The sequence below is a fragment of the Ambystoma mexicanum genome, chromosome 6q (assembly GCF_040938575.1).
Source record: "Ambystoma mexicanum isolate Mex_15411 chromosome 6q, UKY_AmexF1_1, whole genome shotgun sequence".
Taxonomy (NCBI): domain Eukaryota; kingdom Metazoa; phylum Chordata; class Amphibia; order Caudata; family Ambystomatidae; genus Ambystoma; species Ambystoma mexicanum.
Window position 1 is genome coordinate 1,238,041,108 of NC_090937.1, and position 14,737 is coordinate 1,238,055,844.

Genomic DNA, 14,737 nt, shown 5'->3' on the forward strand with positions numbered 1-14,737 from the left:
AAACCGCTGTAGCATGACTCATCTACCCCTCCTGGTGGCGAAAGCCTGTCTAAGCCTGGCCATCTGCAAAGCATTCCTAAGGCGGCCCTTACCTGCATCCATTTAGTCACCCCTCTACTGCTCTCACCCCTACTCAACACCCACTTGCTGCTGGGACCCACACGGTCCAACGTGCAAAAAACAGAGCTTAATCCAATTGTATCTACATTTGACATCAGGTTTGACTTTGTCAGCCCACCAACAACTGAATCCAGGTACTGTCGACTTTGAGCTGCTCCCTTGGTCCACTTGAATCCCAGAGACTGATTAGGTCACGATCACTCCTGTTTTCATCCAATATATCCATTTTGTGGTAAGAGATTTCCCTACCACCCCCGGAGATCTGCTCAGAGTGCTACTTTCTACAGTCTGTTGAATCTACTCTATTCTTCATTTGGGTTGGAGTTTTGTACAGTATTCTCTATTCAGTCAACGTGCAGACGATGTGTTTGATTAAAGTATATATACTATTATAGAACCTTGATCGCACATTCCCTTTATTGGCGGTCATTACAACCTTCGTGCTAAGTGCACCAACTTTACCACCATGGTGTAAACTAGTTTACACCATGGTGGATGGCGGATTTACCGCCCCATTCCAAGGTGAGTGGGGCGGTAAATCCCCATTTCCCATTTTCCCTTCCCCATTCCCATTTTTGCCCCATAGGGCATAATGGGAGTGGGGAAGGCGCTAATTACGCCGCCGTAAATTACGGCGGCGTAATTAGCACCATGGCGGGTTAGCGCCATGGACTTTAACGGTGTCCAGTCAACTGGTCGACAACAAACTGGTCGACTGCAATTTGGTCGACACCATTTGGTCGAATGCCAAATGGTCGAAATTTTTTTTTTTATATATATATATATGTGTTTTGTGGGTTTTCGTGTGGGGAAAAAAAAAAAAGAAAAAAAAGGGGGTGGGGGGGACCCCCCCAAAAAAAACCAAAAAATGGGTAAAAAAAAAAAAAAAAATTTCGACCATTTGGCATTCGACCAAATGGTGTCGACCAAATTGTCTGTCGACCAAATGTTTTCGACCATTTGACTGGTAACCGACTTTAACGCCTGCCAAAAGCAGGCGTTAAAGTGGGAATCCGGCGTTAAGGGTTAACGCCGTCGTTAACCCTTAACGCCGGGGTTGTAATGACCTCCATTGTGTTGTTTGGGTCACTACTGTCTCACCATCACACCCCTCTTAAGAGCATACCAAAGATGCATATCTCTTACCTATCCCTGTTTTACCTTTACGATTGTGTTGTGTTTGTAGAAGTGTGAGGGAAGAGTGGTCCATTTTACCCCTACTCATCCTTGTACTCTTGCATTGCAGAATTCCATTTGTCACAAACATGTAAAATGCAAACGTTTTGAAGATCTGTGGGGTTAATACTGCTCGTTTGGAAACACTGACCTGTGTGTTTTTACGTATTTCACTGAAGAAGGCACTTCCCATACATTATATGAATGGGTAGTTTGCTAATCAATTTCCAGTACTACCATGTGTGAGGCCCGGGTGATGGATGGGACTATAAAACACTGAAAACTGCTATGTCATGTTTTTGTTCGTTGGTATTATGGCTATTCTGCTATTCCAATGATAAATCCTTGCAAATACATTTAATTGCATGAGCCTTTCAAGTGAAGCATTATCGGTCGATAATGTAATATCTAGAGCTATGCTAGGCCATCCTGTTGGAGGTCTAGTAGCCATTTATTTAATACGTGCTGACCACTTGAGTTTGAATTGTCTTAATTTCTCCAGGGCGCATTATGTCCATTTTGTTCTGGATACCGTGAATACTTGAATATTTGATGCCGCATTCGTTTCATTTTCAAATCACAGAAAATCCAAGTTTTTATACAATTCTTTGGACTAACTGAAAATAGTATGCAGCGATATTAAAAAGTGGCACTGTTTTATTTGTATTTATTTTTTGCTGCACCTTTCTTTTAAGGACCGCTCACTATCCGATGAATACATCGATGGGAAGTGAGTGCATTTCACCATTTCGGCATTTTATTTTCAGTTGGTCCAAAACACGTTTTCCATGTCTTAGTTGGCACATTTGTGTTGTGGCAGCAGAAAGCACAATCCGTTTCTGCACACTTGTTCTAGATACATATTGGCACTGGAACACGCCGGAAAAATCAAGAATTACGGAAATGTGTTTATTTTATTGCTTACTGCAAAAGAGCTATGCATAGTAAAAAAAAATACAAAAAAAATCCTGGTGCATAATTATGTTAAAATGCCATTTGCGAATCATCTTTGCTTTGTCCTTATTATGTGAAACATGTTTCATAATTACATTGTTCTGTTATAGTAAACCCCATTTAACTATTACCCATCTCCTTCGTGTAATAGTAGTGCAACGTATGTGTGTGTGTGTGTGTGTGTGTGTTTTAATGTGTCAAATGGTTGCAATCAAATTGGCAACATCCGCAGTGAAAGTCAACAATTCAGTGGCGATTGACAATGTATTCCCAATGTCGGTTCATGGCCTTTTCTGTAATGTTTACAGCTATCCAATAATTATGTACTTGCTCACTCGTATAGGCACACTATTTGCAGAGCTTGCTATGCAGAATTTCTCAGCTATATGTCTCTGGACCTCATTAGGGAGCCGAACGCACGAAATGTGTTAAGCTTTGCACATTCGCCACTGCTTGTCATGTGTACCATCTTCGTTTTAGAGTGAGCAGTTATTATTTAAGTCATGCCTTGACCTCCAAGTGCCAATCATCTAAATTGGATGTTTGCACCACCGACATCGTCATGACCTAATAATGGGAATGCCTGTAGCATAATCACTGGAGAAGGAGCGTTCCCAGGCTGTGCCCCTCAGTCGTATATGGAAAATACGGAATGCATGGACTTGCATGACGTGAAACGTGGCATTAATGCGTGCGTGTTCTACGCACGTCAGCCAGGGTTTTTCACACTGACTCATTACACATATGTCTAATGGCAGTTAACGTACTCTGTCAAGATAGTCAGAAAATCAATAGAATTTAATTTTAAATGAATTAAGAAAATGTGTTCAAGACAACTTAATTTGCACTGATGCTAAGCACTTAACAGTTATCTCGAAAGCTAACAAATAGGACGTGCACACACAACAAAACGGACTCTCTCACCTTGTCTTCTACAGGAAAAAAGGTAGTTCACATTGTTCACACCAGTATAATCTACACCTCGAAATGAAGGTCAGCATCGTGCATTACCCGTAAACCACGTGGTTTTCATTAATGTTCATATACTTGCTACATTCTGGGAACACAGATACGTCAATTTGGGTAACATTAACATACAAGTAGAACAGTCCACGTGTTTTCAAACTGAAATCACCCTGCAAAGCCGACTTCACAGTTGGACACACGAATCTTGATTTGGGTTACACTTCTGAATGGAGCCCAGACGACGAAAGTGATTTTTCGCCATAATGAATTGTGGGATTAATCCCATTTAAAGGAATACTACTAACTCAATGAGTGAAAAGACACAATATCACATTCATTTCACTGCAAGTTGTTAATTCAGTCTTGAATACTAGCCGAGATTTGAGAAAGAGTAGAAAAGAGCGGAAAGACGTGTTAGCTAAAAGGCACATGCACCAAATAAAGTTCAATCAACTGTGATTTACTGGCCCAGAGTCCTCGAGTCTTTTTCTATTAACTATTGATTTGGTATGGTTAGGCTGCATTATGGGTCTTGTGGTCTCTTGATTGCATAATGAGAACATTAACTTTTTTAAATTTTTGTTGACATAATGTAGGTTAATTCTTGCTGTGTTCTAGATGTTATGATTTCTTCAGTTCATTGCATAAGCTGTTATTTGCGTAATTGTTATTGCTTTTGTTGGAAATGCTGTTTATTTTATATAACACTTGAAATCCTGTTCTTTGTTCATGCCCTCTGGATAAAGTCTTCAATGTTTTTGAATCCACCATGTTTTTCTCCTTTTGAGACTTTACATGGTTCTCACCGCTTGGGTTTTTCAAAATTGTTCCTAGACCTTTGGCTTTTTTTTTTTAATTCAGAGCCCCATTACTTTATGATAAATCACATAAGAAAATCATCTCTACATATAAAAGGTAAATTTGTGGACATATGTGTGTGTCTGTTCAAACCTGAAATCTGTCATGTGGGTAGGTTTCATGGTGTAAACTATATAACAAGAATAAAATATACCCTTTTCAGATTTTTTTATTAAGCGGTCTGCAATGCTTACCCCTTCGTACCTTAGTTCTGTTGTAGTTCTACATTCATTGTTCCTAAACATCAGCAGTTCATGTAAACTGCAGCAGTTCATTTTTCCTAAACTTTCCACACTATCAGCATTCTAGCTGAAATTAGCAGCACTCACTCTTGAAATCATACGGTTGACACAATACCATGCTTTTGTTGTGATGTGGGTGACAGGAAACGTATGTCTCTTTCAATAGTGTCCACAATGACGTTGTCTGTCACATCATGGCAAATCTCTCATGATAATTACAGAAAGTTAATTTCCCACATGAATACCATCTCAACAGTACGAAGACTACATGCTGCATCCGTTCACTTACGAGTACGGCACTTCAAGCTTACACGCTTCAGCCCTACATGTACAGCACTTATGTTTTGGACCATGCTGCCTCGGCTGTAGATCGGCACAACAATAATGTTGCTTTGCAATCCCAACGCTCCAACTCAATGTTGCTGGAACCGACTTACGGCATTCATCCTTTTCTCATGGTCGGCTTTATTTGGCTTGCTCCAGAGCTGGCAAAAAAGACAATTTGATCACACTAGCTCCTACAGGTAAGACTAGAAATATTGTCTACAAAGAAGCATTTGTTTAGTTAATTAAATAAACTTCAAAATAGGACTGTAGCCTATCTCCTGGGGTGTACCAGGGTTTCTCATAGGGGTCATTAGCCATGGAAACTGCGGGTATCCAGTGTCACCTGCAAAACATGATTGGGCTGTGTGAGACATGGTGGTGTATGGGTTCGGGAACAAGTTAAATAGTCCTGACATGTATACCCCTATGTGCATGACTCAGTGGTTGTGCATGGTGCACCTTGTGTGTATCGAGGTTGAAGGCACTTGGGCTACATGGTTCACTTGCAGTCATTCATGTTGTGGGAGTCGGCAGGCATGATGTATTTTTCAGTGTCATGCCATTGGCAATTAACTGGCCAACTATGGTGTTGCAGTACGCAATGTTGTTCCCAAGACAATGCTGACTTGGGCTGTACATTGCCCTGATTGTGTTGTGCTGCCTTGCCAGGCTGGATGCCTTGTGTTGTCACATGGTTCAAGGCTGTGTCCTCGGGTGGGTCAGTATTGGTGATTGGCCTATTATGTGTATTTGTGGTGTTGCATCATGGGATTTGTAGTTGATTCACTTTGTTAATGCGTAGCCAGGGGTGCCTCTATATGTACGCTGGTAAGATGTTGTTGCACAGTATCAGCAAATTATGTCTGACCACAGGAAATTGGGCACATGATGGTCATCTGCACATTCATCAAATGGTATTGTTTTTTGTTGTGGTATGCCTGTTCTGTTGCCTGGGGGGGGTTACCCATGCCACGTGAGGGTAATCCAATCCTGCAATGTTGTTGGGGAAATGGACAATGTTGTAGAATGGTGCCTTTGCTGCACGCACCTGTGCCTGGGTGATGGGTATGGATATGTGCATGTGTGCTTGCCTCATGAGGGCAGCCAGGGCTTTGCCTAGCATCTTGGAGAAAATGGACTCTGACATTCCACGCAGTGTCCCAACTGTGTGTTAAAATACACCTGTGCCACAGAAGGGTAGAACTGTCAAAAGATTTAGCAGCGGAGAAGGCCATTTGGATGGCCATGGCACTCAGCAGTTTGGTTATGGTCGGACAGTTCAATCGGTATAGGGTGATTAATTGGCTTTCTGTGAGGGTCCATGGTGGTGGGTGGACATTTGGAATGGGTCCCCTCCACATCATACATCTCCTGTGCCTTTGTGCACCTGTCTCCTTCCCTGCTGTGGTCCAGCATGCTGTTGTAGCTGGATCTAGAGTAGTGGAGCACATAATCTATGTCTGCTGTGGCTGCATGTTGCTTGGATGTGTGCCAGGGATGGGATGGGGTGCTTTTATACTCCTGGTGAACCTGGGCCTTGATTTACGACATCTGTATGCATATACCTGTAACACTTACCTGATTCCCTGCAGAAGCATCTGGGTGTTTTGATTTGTGTCCCAAACCACTCATCACCCCAAACCCATGAAGCGTGGCATAACAAGTGCTAAATGTGAATGTTTATTATGTACTCACACAGGAAGTAGTAGGTAACTCCACAATTTACTTTACATTTCTTCCGATAAGCACGGAAGATAGTTGAAAGACACGAACAAGGTTGGTTATGCAGTGGTGACACGAATAGGTGTGGGCCTCTGGAATATAGAGGTCAGCACTACATTTAGATACATGTTTCCTCATATATTGAGGGGGTATAAGAACCCGCTGTTACACAAAACAGAAAGTGCACACAACATTCATTAGATTTTGACAAGTGTGGGGTAGTGATGCAGTTGTGACACATAATTCGACACAGGGTGTGACACAGGGTGTGTTTCGGCCAAAAAAGTGGCTTAGTTGTAGCCATCTTTGTGCTGGCCTTCGTCAGGAAAAGGCACCAGTAGTGGTGCTGTTCGTGGTATCTGTGGGTAAAATAGAACTATTTAGGATCTCGGGTAGTTGTTCTTTAAGTACTAAATGTATTTAATACGGGCCAAACTAAAGCCCAGGCGATACATCATGTGGAGTATCTACATAACAGCTTACCTACTGCTAGGAGAGCAGGTGGGTGCTGTCGGGAAATCCACGAAGAGTGCGGGATAACCGGTGCTGAGTTAGCACTTGGTGGAAAGCTGTAGTTCCCTTAGGGGCGACGTGGTACACAGTCTCACGCTGCCGGAGTGGGACGTAAATGAACCCAAGTCTGGAATGAAAATAAAAACAGGTATAGGTGACCTGTGGGGGTCAAAAATGTCGGGAAACATAGACGGCAGACAACAAGCTAGACAGGGCTGTAAAGGCTCTGGGGAACCTGAGAGGCGAAGTCGGCAAAGCGACGGTGCCTAGGGCAAATATTGACCAAAATGACTCAAGTGTGATGCTGGAGTAATGCGTCTTCAATGGTGCCTTAGTGGTTAATGGTGCCTAGCGTGAGGGTGGAAACCGCTGAACGACAGGGGGGGGAGGGAGGAAAAGCAGCGGTGCCAAAATGGAAAACACGTGTGATGGCGGCTGCTGATAGCTGAGCACAAAACCCTCGTGAACTGCTCGGTGGATAATTGCTACGTGGAAAAAGCAGAGTGTGTTGGTGAGGTCGTCCAAGGTGTGCTCTTCCGCGTGCGAATAAAGGGGACTTACTGTGGTCATGGTGGTAAGCTGACGTGCTGGACGTGGACTGCTAGGAGCCGGATAAGTCGGACATCAAAGAAGCCGTGTAAGGCTGTATGATAAACAGCCGGTGGCTAAAGATAAGCCAATGGGATACAGCATTAGCAGGATGGCAACCTGCGGGAGCCAATCAGGTAGCTATGCGCCATGTACCAATGAAAGAGCGGTACAACGTGTGTGGTGTTGGGTAATGTGGTCCGGTGAGTATAAACTGACCACTGCTATCGGTCGACGTGGGCTGCACGGATCCAGATTGGTTAGACACTGTGAAAGCTGTGTAAGACTATTTTATGAACGGCCGGTAATAAAGGACAGGCAAAAGGGACCCGACACCACGTTTGCAAGAAGAGATCATGAGCCTTACTAAGCATGCCGAACATGAAGGGTGGATTTGTCAAGAAGAAAGGATTTTCCTCAACAAAACTCACCCGAGAATCCCGGCTTTCTATATTCTACCCAAAATCCACAAGCATCCCACCAAACCCCCGGGCAGACCTATAGTCTCTGCCTGTGATTCACTGTTCAACCTCTCTACTTATATACAGATTTCTTCATGAAGCCTTTCGTGGGCAAGATGGCCTCTTACCTGAAAGACAGCACAGAAACAATCAAGATTTTAGACTCTATACATTTGACTGCCCAGTCTATATTGGTCACTATGGACGTCGAGGCACTATACACCTCCATCCCACAAACAGAGGGCCTACAGGCTTTGGCAACATGCCTCGATAAAAGAGCTGATACCTCCACCATACCTACCAACTTCCTGGTTGAGTGCATCCGGATTGCTATGGGCGAGAATTTTTTTCTGTTCGGCCAACAGATGTACCAACAAATCAAAGGCGTGAGTATGGGTGCCACATTTGCCCCAGATGTCGCCAACCTATACATGGCACAATACGAAGACGATCATATTTACCATAATACGAACCCCCACAGAACACACATCAAGGTGTGGCGTCGATACATCGATGACGTACTACTCATTTGGGAAGGAAGCGTGGAAGAATTACTAGCCTTTCACCAATGGCTCAATGCTCGGAACGAATACATCAAGTTCACCATTGAATGGAACTACCAAGATATCAATTTTCTTGACTTACACATCTATCGGTCCGGACTGACGCTGAAGACAGAACTCTTTAGGAAACCCACCGATAGGAACACCTTACTCCATTTCACCAGTTACCATCCGCAAGGTTTGAAATATAATCTCCCCTATGGTCAATTTCTGCGTATTCGGAGAAATTGCTCTGACAGAGAGAAATTCAACCACCATGCACAACAACTGCAGATACGCCTTGGAGAGAGAGGCTACCCCAGGAAGTCCATCAAGACAGCTAAAAAAAGAGCAGCCAACACCGACCGCTCCCTCTGCTTAACAACCAAAGAAAAAGACCCCAACAACAGAACGGTGTGCGTAACCACGTATAATCCAGCCAGCAACCTCATTAAAAATACCATCAACAAATATTGGTATTTGGTCAAAAATGAAGACACCCTCGCAAAGAAGCCACTGTTCGCTTTCAAGAAGAATAGAAATTTAAGAGACTCCCTGGTCCACACCTTCCTAGAACCCACAAAACCAGCCACCACGCTGTGGAATCTGCCGCCGGTAGTCGGCCACTTCAGTTGCGGACAATGCGTCGCCTGCCGTTATACTACTAACAGCAACATTTTCACTCACAAGAATCTGGTATGGAAACAGAACAGCCACACCAACTGCGAGAGCAAATATGTGATTTACGCAATCAAATGTCCCTGTGACTTAATATACATTGGCAAAACTATTAGACCTGTCAAACAAAGAATCAATGAACACAGATCATGTATTAAAAACCAAATCGAGGACAAACCTTTAGTTGAACACTTCACCAAGAAGAAACACACCCACGAACAATTCACATGGACTGTAGTGCAACAACTTTTACCGCAGAGACGAGGAGCTGATGTCAACATTGCCCTTACTAAACTCGAGCAAAAATGGGTCCACAAATTGAACTCTGTCCAAGACGGTCTAAACGTAACCGTTGAATGGAAACACTTCTAGAGAACAACCAGCCACTGTCACACCCCTCTGGCGACAGACCAGTGTCCACCACGCTCGATTAACCTAAATGGACCACCTCTTTTTTGTGCACATTGGACATTTATGTTTTTCCACCTTGTAAACACCATTATACACTAAAAGTCCACCTTGTTTTACTATCCGCAGTGTTCTCCGGATACTTTCCACCCTTGGAGTACCTATGATTGCAACCATATGGCCAGCCTTTTCTATCTGAGCTATCCACCAATAAACAGTGGACTTTGTACACCTCACCGGACTACATTACCCAACATCACACATGTAGTACCGCTCTTGCTTCGATGGCGTACAGCCATCTGTTTGGGCCCCCGCAGGTTGCCGTCCGGCCAACACGGGATCTGCTTTTTCCACGTAGCAATTATCCACCGAGCAGTTCACGAGGGTTTTGTGCTCAGCTATCAGCAGCCGCCATCACACGTGTTTTCCATTTTGGCACCGCTGCTTTTCCTCCCTCCCCCCCCTGTCGTTCAGCGGTTTCCACCCTCACGCTAGGCACCATTAACCACTAAGGCACCATTGAAGACGCATTACTCCAGCATCACACTTGAGTCATTTTGGTCAATATTTGCCCTAGGCACCGTCGCTTTGCCGACTTCGCCTCTCAGGTTCCCCAGAGCCTTTACAGCCCTGTCTAGCTTGTTGTCTGCCGTCTATGTTTCCCGACATTTTTGACCCCCACAGGTCACCTATACCTGTTTTTATTTTCATTCCAGACTTGGGTTCATTTACGTCCCACTCCGGCAGCGTGAGACTGTGTACCACGTCGCCCCTAAGGGAACTACAGCTTTCCACCAAGTGCTAACTCAGCACCGGTTATCCCGCACTCTTCGTGGATTTCCCGACAGCACCCACCTGCTCTCCTAGCAGTAGGTAAGCTGTTATGTAGATACTCCACATGATGTATCGCCTGGGCTTTAGTTTGGCCCGTATTAAATACATTTAGTACTTAAAGAACAACTACCCGAGATCCTAAATAGTTCTATTTTACCCACAGATACCACGAACAGCACCACTACTGGTGCCTTTTCCTGACGAAGGCCAGCACAAAGACGGCTACAACTAAGCCACTTTTTTGGCCGAAACACACCCTGTGTCACACCCTGTGTCGAATTACGTGTCACAACTGCATCACTACCCCACACTTGTCAAAATCTAATGAATGTTGTGTGCACTTTCTGTTTTGTGTAACAGCGGGTTCTTATACCCCCTCAATATATGAGGAAACATGTATCTAAATGTAGTGCTGACCTCTATATTCCAGAGGCCCACACCTATTCGTGTCACCACTGCATAACCAACCTTGTTCGTGTCTTTCAACTATCTTCCGTGCTTATCGGAAGAAATGTAAAGTAAATTGTGGAGTTACCTACTACTTCCTGTGTGAGTACATAATAAACATTCACATTTAGCACTTCTGTGCCTCTGTTTAGGATCTCCCCATCCTGATTATTTTGTTTATGAAACGGAGCCCTAATAGAGTAAACAGGGATGGGGGAGACAACCTGAACCCCGTAATCATGGCATTATCTCCATCTTTTTTGTGGAGTAACTGTGCTTTGTTTTTGGTGGAATTTCCTCCAATTTGTGGGGGTAATTATTCTGTTTTTGGACTTGTAATGAGACAGTAATTAGTTTTTGTTTTTTGGTGGTAATTCCACTGCTGGAAATACCGCCAATTTTTTTAACAGCCGTAATCTTCCAATTTTAGCATTTACTGCCCTACTTGTAATGAGACCCCTTGTTTTAAAATATAGAGAGCTAATCATAAGCTACATATAGATTATGACTGGTCAGACCACCATATCATTAAATCCTCCATTAACGCTACAGCAATTGACTCCACTGCACCTACCAAACTTGCCACCTATGATACTAGAAATATTAAAAAAACTTACAGTAGAAAACCTCTCTGCAGCCTTAAAGAACAAACTGACCTCCAACACACACAAGAGTAACAATGCTAGCTGCCTGGCAGAGCACTACCAAAAATGCCTCTTAAACACCATCAACTAACTAGCTCCTGTCACAACTAAAATCTGTTGAGCCGACAAACAGTCAAGCTTCTGGTTTAATAATGAACTAGTTACTCAGAGATGGATGAGAAGATCACTAAAGCACATCCATTAACAAACCAATACAGCAGACTCAGCCAAAGCATTCAATGAACAAACAGCCATAATAACTCACAAAGAGAATGCCCTTGACTTGCATATCAGTATCACATCCTCTAACTTGAAGGAACTTTTTACTATACTTAGAGAACTAGAAACTCCCTGTCAAGATACATCACCTGTCAACAGCAGCAAAACTTGGTGTAACACAATCCAAAACGCATTAGCACCCAAAATATCACTCCTCCAAACGAAAATAATTAGTAAAAGACAAGTCTTAGCAAGTAAAACTGTGCCTACCATCACAGAGGACCTACCTAATGACAACCACTGCAAGCCATTCCATTTTACCCCTGTCACACAAGAACCAGTGTTGGACACCATATATAAATTAAAAGCTTCAAACTGTAAAGAAGATCAATTCCTGGCCCATCTAGTAAAACGTTGCCCTCCTACGCTTACACCAGTTATCACTAATTTCATCAATGCTTCATTCCACTCTAACAGAGTCCCTGCTAGTTGTGGGATACATTCATCCACTCAGCTTAGCTATATTACATCACTCTGCGTTTTTGCAACCACCAGAAGAATGGCTGCACCACCCTGCCACACACATTTCAGGTGGAACAGAGTACTTACTGCAGGAATGTGCCAGTGTGCTCTGCAACATTTAACATGGAGTAAAGTGAAAGAGGCAGCATTGCTTTGCTAAAAATTCAAAATGCCTCTTTAAAATGACACCTTTTTCAAACTTTAAAAGTGCTGCTTGGTGCTAAACTCATCCAGTCGTTATGAACCACTGTGATTGAAAAGGCCATGTAATGCCCAGGTCATCCATTGTGTCTCAGCAGAACCTGGCCTAATTCTTGTATGACAGCTCCTGTCAAAATTATCTTTGAAAAATCAAACAGGGGCTTTGTTTTCATTCTACATGGGAAACACGTCAATTTTGCAAAAGTATATAAAAATCAGCTGTTCAGAGAAAGACTCTAAATTGATGCCTGTTTAAATGTATCCATGCTGCAAAACAACTCCAGCACTCAAGAAAAGAACTATAGCTTAAAAGGTGTGTATGCTGGAGATGAAAAACGAATTTAAAGAAATAGTAAAATATGCTTTTTCTGACTGAAGAGAGAAAATCGCCTATTTGAAAGTAAATTGTTGTGTGAAGGCCTGCTTACTTAGCAAAGTAAAAGGATTTGTTGCTGGTAAAAGGACACCTATAAACTGTTTTGATTCCACAGGTTTTGTTTAAGTCAAGATTTACATTTGAGAATGAAGGCTAAAACTCATAGGCTAAGTAGACAAGCTATATAAAAAAAATTGATCTGGCAGTTGCTAGCCTTGAGAAAGGGTGACACTTCATAAACTTCTAGGACATGAAAGTGCTAATTTCTAGCTTAAAAGTGTCTGAATTTACCAGGGCAATGGAGGTTCACATCCTCATCAGACATTCGTCTTGGCCCCAGGCTGAGACAATAGCAGGCTGGGACACACACCGGAGGGTCAATAAAAAGTTCAATTAAGACTGGAAATTCCACTTTGCTTTGCAGAAATTGACAATTGACAGCAGTTGGGGAAAGAAACAAACGGATCAAGTGACAATGGACTTCCTTTTGGCTTTAAAAGCTATTTTGTAACTGAACTTTAAAGACGTTTAACATTGCAGCAAGAATTAGTAAAAATATGAAAAGTTTGTAGTTCTAAATATAATTTTATGCTCTTTCTTTGAAACCTTGGTAGAGCTCATTACTGCATAAGGAACAGAAGTTATAAAAATGAACAGATTACGGGGAAAGTATTGATGATGCGAACATAACATTTTGTCCATACATCCCTGGGGATAATGCACATCTGTGTACAAAATTGGGGAATTTTAGGCCAAATCTTTCATGTTTAAAATTACCAAAATGTGTCAGCAAGGCGAAACCAAGTCCCACCGACTTGGGGTTTGGATTAAAATATGATGCACAAAATATGTATCCTGTGTATCGGATTTTCCCAGAGGTTGGAACTGCATAAATATGTGTTTGTGGCAAAATTAGATTTTGGTTCCAGTAGCTAGGCGAAGTTTCTAAACACTGTAAAAATCACCCCATAAACATGACATCCTTTTTCTGTGATCCAATCAGCTGTGGGCAAGGCAGAAACTATGCTCTTGCCCAATCTTAGTATTAGGGGTGTGGGTAGGAAGCCTGCCCCTGCCATATACTGTAGTGATGTCATCTGGCATGATAAATAGTGGCCCCTGACAGCACACAGACACACACAGATTCCTGGCTTTCTTCCTGAATTCCTGCATGGCGTTCAGTTCCTGATTTCTTCATCCTGTTTGACCCTGATTCCACCTTTTCATTACAAAGCCAAGGCCTATGCATTGCTGACCCCATTTTCAGCTAGGCCTCAAATTCTAAAAAAATCCCTAAAACTCTCGGGAAGCATCCTGATCCAGCCTGGTTTGCTGCTACTAGATGCATGCCTGCTGCAAACTTGCTACCCCGCTGATATGTAGTATCCAGTAACCAGAAGTGCCAGTCCAGTACAGTCCGGTGACCACAGCGGCCCAGCTGATCCTGTCCTGCCAGATTTGCCCAGCTGTCCTATGTTAGACCAGATCTATGTGGTGAACAGAACCCCTGATGGTCCAAAATCCTAAATTAAAAAGGATTGTATTAATAGGAATCATAGAAAACCATGGCATACCTTGCCTTGCCTTGTCCTATCCCAATCTCTAAACCATCCTATCCTTACCTTAATAACTTGTAACATTGTCAGAATCTGTATTGCAATCCTGTCCTTGATTTATCTTGCTAAGGGCCATTTCTTTAGTTATTTTTATGTTGTGTAAATCCAAACCTATCAATCCTATTTCGAGTGATCAGACTTGTTCCACCATGCCGGGCGCTGGGGACCTGGGGTTGAAGTCATGAATCAACTCTAGAGCTTACTTTGTCCCTCTTTGGTATTCTAGCCTGAATGCTCTAGTATAGAGTAAACCTTAGAGTAAAACTATTCTTGTCCACACTGAGTTTCTTTTTTCTTTTCACCACCCAATTTTTCTAAAAATG